Here is a 4,755-nt window from a genome sequence, read left to right as displayed (position 1 = left end):
TTTTTTTGTAATGGCTGCACATCAGTGACATGTAGTAGTTGTACAATATAGGCAGGATATCCACATGACATATTCCTTAAAATGGAAGTTGAGTTAGACATTCTATTTTTGTACGTATGTTTCAGAGAGAGAGAGGTGGTGTGCGTGCGTGTGTGTGTGCGTGCGTGTGTGTGTGTGTGTGTGTGTGCGTGCGTACCTGTGTGTGGTACCTTCACACTTATAAAAGCCCTCTACAACATTCCTATTGTTAATGCCATTACTTGCTGACTTCGAATTCAAGGAGTTAGAAGACAATTACCCAAGATTAGGCTATACCGCGGGGCTAAAAACCTTTCCCTACGAATTACAGTAAATAGAATAGCTTGTCTACGGAAAAGGGGCATGCAGGCAATTGGACTCACTGACACGCAGAAAACCTGACGATTAACGTTGTAAAATTGCCATGGATCAAAAGCGCCATGTAGCGGTGGAAAATAATAATGCATTACTACAAGTTCATTGCCTAACATCATGCTGCCGTCCTTCACTGAACTGCTAGAGGCCGCTTCCGGTCGGCACATGACCTTGGTACCGTTCGCACTCCATGCATGAACCGGTATAAAGTCGCCAACAAGGCAAAAAGAATTAACCAAACAGCCCTATTGTTAACGTTACCATAAACCACCCAATGTTGCATTGCGCCATTAAGCAATCCACACGCCTTGCAGCATTTTGACAGGAACAGCGGACATGTTGATAAACGAGCATTAGCCTTCTAGCTTGTTTCACAAAATAGGATTGAAATTTGAAAGTAGTAGCCATTCAGAACGGGACAATTCAGAGGCAGTGTACACTCGACTGCTACTATTGGTGAAATGTGAAGGTTAGGTATCATTTATGACCGAATATCCAATTGTTTTGTTTCTCATAGAGAAACAGTCTCGAAGATTGATTGCAAAATCGCAAACAGAAACAGCAAGCACACGCTGGATGTAAAAACAAGGAAAACGGACTACAGGAATGAGAAGCTAGGTTATAGTATTATACGCCTGCCGTATGTCATGATATTCTGATGTAGAGCTTCAGCTACAGTGTCTATCTATTGTGCATCGAAACTTTCTCTGTGGCTATGTAGAATGAAATCTAAATTTGAATTCAGCATTTTACATTATAGTCGCCGAATGGATTACCAAAGGACCACTTTCACCCAGCCCTGAAAGCGCACCCCACCCCCTGCGAATAACTAAGTAATGCACACCTTGCAGCATTCCGAAAGGAAAATTGGATCCATTGATGCACAAACACAAGTACACTTGCATTAATATTTTTTTGTTTCACAAAATAAGATTGACATTTGGATGCAGTGGCCTTCCAGAACGTGTCAATCTACCTTAATTGTGCCAGGAAATATATAATCTATCATGATTTATGACCTAATATCTCATATTTGTTTGTTAAATGGCTTAGATATCATCATTCTTGATTCTAAATGTTCGACGTTTCAAAATCAACGTGAAATAAGGCTCAAAACGTCAAACCCCTTTGCGAGCTTTTCCCGGCTTCCCCATTCCTGAAAAGACCGAAATTTGGCAATTTGACGGTCGTCTTTGTCACTTTTCCAGGGACGGCCGGGAGCGGTACTGCAGGAAAGGCTCTGTTAGGGTATATCCTCCCGACTTGTAAAATGTGAATAATACAAGACCATAGGCTTAAGGCCAATGCACACTTTTCCAAATAGGTCAAGACGTCTTCGCATACATCTAGAATGACCTAAAGACTTTTTAAAACACTAGTTGATATAGATAGTATGATTTCTTAGGCGCCGGTCGAGGAGCCCATCTAACGCAATGGACGCCCGTTTAAGCGCCGCCTACATTAAAGCACACTTCATTTCTTGTACGTAATTTTTTAGGAAAGATGCGGATGCATTTCTGTATGTATTTTTACACGCCGACTAAAAGTCATACTTGAGTAACTTTGTACATATTTCTGCTCTAACCACTAGTCAGTCATAAGGTTTATCCAATGCTAGCTGGTTCTAGCGAAAGTCACATTTCTCTGGGAGGACAATTTTCTTAATGACCTGTTAGATTGAACCCGGTAAACATTTTTACTAATTATATGTTTGACGTGTTTCATATTGTTCTAAAGTCACGATGTATCTATTACTGTGCGTCAACACAGTGAGGTGTGGTCCAAAGGACCCCAGGCTCAAAATGTAGTTTGCGTATCTGTTTGTATGTACAAACGAACAAAGTTTGTTTTAGTCTGCAACCACACCCTGAGTTTGTAAGATAGGTTTGCTCCTTATTTGTTAAGTGATAAGGAAATTACGATACGTTCCTGCTACGCGGAAATAAGCTGTCAACATAGACGTGATAAAGTGCATGTGTGTCTACTCTCTTCAATTCAACTGTTGACAGGTAACCAGCTAGCAGGATGTGTCCGTAAAAGCAAGGAGGTTTATGTAGGAAAGTTTATGCGGCAAATTCCTGCCCGTAGGCTAATTGCAAGTACATGTACATGTATACGTAACACAGAGTGGACGAACAGATAAAACCTCTTTGGTAAAAGTAAGACAATCCTAGAGATAAACTTCAGCACAACTAATGTTTGGAAACGGACGAAAATTGATGCGCGCGGATGTCATTCATATGCTAAAAACAACATGGCCTAATGAGTAGGGTAAAGGTGTAGTACGTTGCCAACTTAAGCATTTCCTTCAACTATTCGTCACTTAGACAATAAACACCTTGACGCCAGACTACAATATGATGTAACAAGGATATACCTGCTCAGTACAGACTGATTAAATCGACTGCATGGTTTGCAGAAAAACTGTCCTGCTGGATTGCCTAAAACTTTATGCTGACGCAAACCACCTTATTTGTATATATACACATTAAGGGATGCACACAGGACACAGAAGAGCATTCTGTGCGTCTCTTTATTACAATTAGCTAATGACGTTATCCCGGCAGCCGTACGCAAGTATGAATGTCATAAAAATGGGTCCCGGCCTATTTCTATCTTATGACGCTTATACTTACGTGCGTACCCAGACACGTACACAGGAGTCAATGCCCTATACTCTCTGTTACAATACTTTATACTGCTCAGTGACCGTGGAATGTCAAAATCGTGCTCGACGACAAAAAAGCACTCAACGAGTAGCACAGTACAGTAGGCCTTTGATATTGTGTGCGTCATAGCAGGCCTTGGCTTTTGAGAAAGAAACCAAAATCACCGCTCGATAGTTTTTGAGCCATTATATGAAGTTTTCAAAAACTGTGGAGTTCCTAATGATGTTATTGAAAGAAAACTTGGAAGGACGTGGAAGTGACATACTTCTGACAGTGGTTAGGATTTTGTAAATATGATTTTTAGCATTTATCTCTCTTAAGGATATTGAAGGGGCTAAGCCTTTACATGACTTGTTGATTTGTTTGCATGTTTGTTTGTTTGTAGTTTTCCTTAATTTGATTCATCCAGATATCTATTTCAAGCGCCCATCAATTTTTCACAGCGCAATGAGGTTTTCGTCCAAAGGCTCAACAGAGTCCCATGATAAAACCACCGCGAACATTTCTGCATTTGCAATTCTGCGAAACATTCACTTAAATAAAAGTTTTGTATCTATGGAACCAACTTGAAAAAAGTCATGTTAAAAGGGCAAAACCTTGTGTGCGAGAATGTATGACTAAGTGGTCATGTGCACTTTAATATCAACGTCAAACTGTCACCTAAATGCTGTTCCGCTCAACCCCCTCATTTGCCCAGTCTTTGACAACGTTCATATTTGTGGTCATTTTTGAAGCTCTTCAGTGCTATTTGCTAGTATATCAATTCAGCAACAACTATAGCCATAAGCAAGCGGTAGGTTTCCACGGTAAGTACCCTTACTGAGTCAAGAGGTGATTTCCAGCTTTCTCGCAAAGCTACAGAATGTTGAGTTCGAATCGATTGTGTTTGTTCAACTTTCCCTTTTTGTAGGATGACGCAACAGCTGGAATGTCTTGTTGATGCAGCTGTTGTTTACTCCTTCTTTGTCTTTTGATAATCTATATCTGTATTATATATCTATAGATTATAATACTGTAAATGCATTTAAGTTCGCGTGGTTTATATTTCGCGCTAAGGGAAAAATGAAGTGTTCGCTGTGGTTTTGATTTCGCGGCAGTGCTATAGACACATACTGCTACAATACTGGACAAAAATGTTCGCGGTGGTTTTGAAACGGTCGCCGCGAAAACCGTGAACATAAAACCACCGCGAACATTTCCAATTTTACAGTATATGCTTTAGACATGGTTTGAGAACCCAGAGGGAGGACAATGGCAATCGTATTTAAAGTTTGTCAAATCCCACCGACATGACGACAGTCATGACCGTTTGGTCCGTTTTTCCACGCCCGGTCCACTGTAAAACATCCATTAGTTCTGAAGTGTGTTTGCTGAACCTTTAGACATTGATTTACGTTTTCCTTGATTGCAAAGTTTAACGGACAACCGATCATGATACCATTTAAGTGTGTACATGGTCATTATGTAGATAGATACTTTTTAGACGTATGAAATACAAGGTTGTGCGTTTGTTACGTAACCATTAAGCGTATCGTAATTGTTTTGAAGGAGACTAGAAGCGTGCAAAGTATAGAAACATGCTTTGAAAGCCTTTCAATTAATGGGAAAACTATGGTGCAAGAAATACATACAATCTGTCAATGTCATGCCAACTTCGACATAAAATCAATTTAAATCCGGTATTAGCACTTAT

The sequence above is a fragment of the Branchiostoma lanceolatum genome, chromosome 10 (genome assembly GCF_035083965.1).
Source record: "Branchiostoma lanceolatum isolate klBraLanc5 chromosome 10, klBraLanc5.hap2, whole genome shotgun sequence".
NCBI classification, from domain to species: Eukaryota; Metazoa; Chordata; class Leptocardii; order Amphioxiformes; family Branchiostomatidae; genus Branchiostoma; species Branchiostoma lanceolatum.
Note: the sequence above shows the minus strand (reverse complement) of the source record.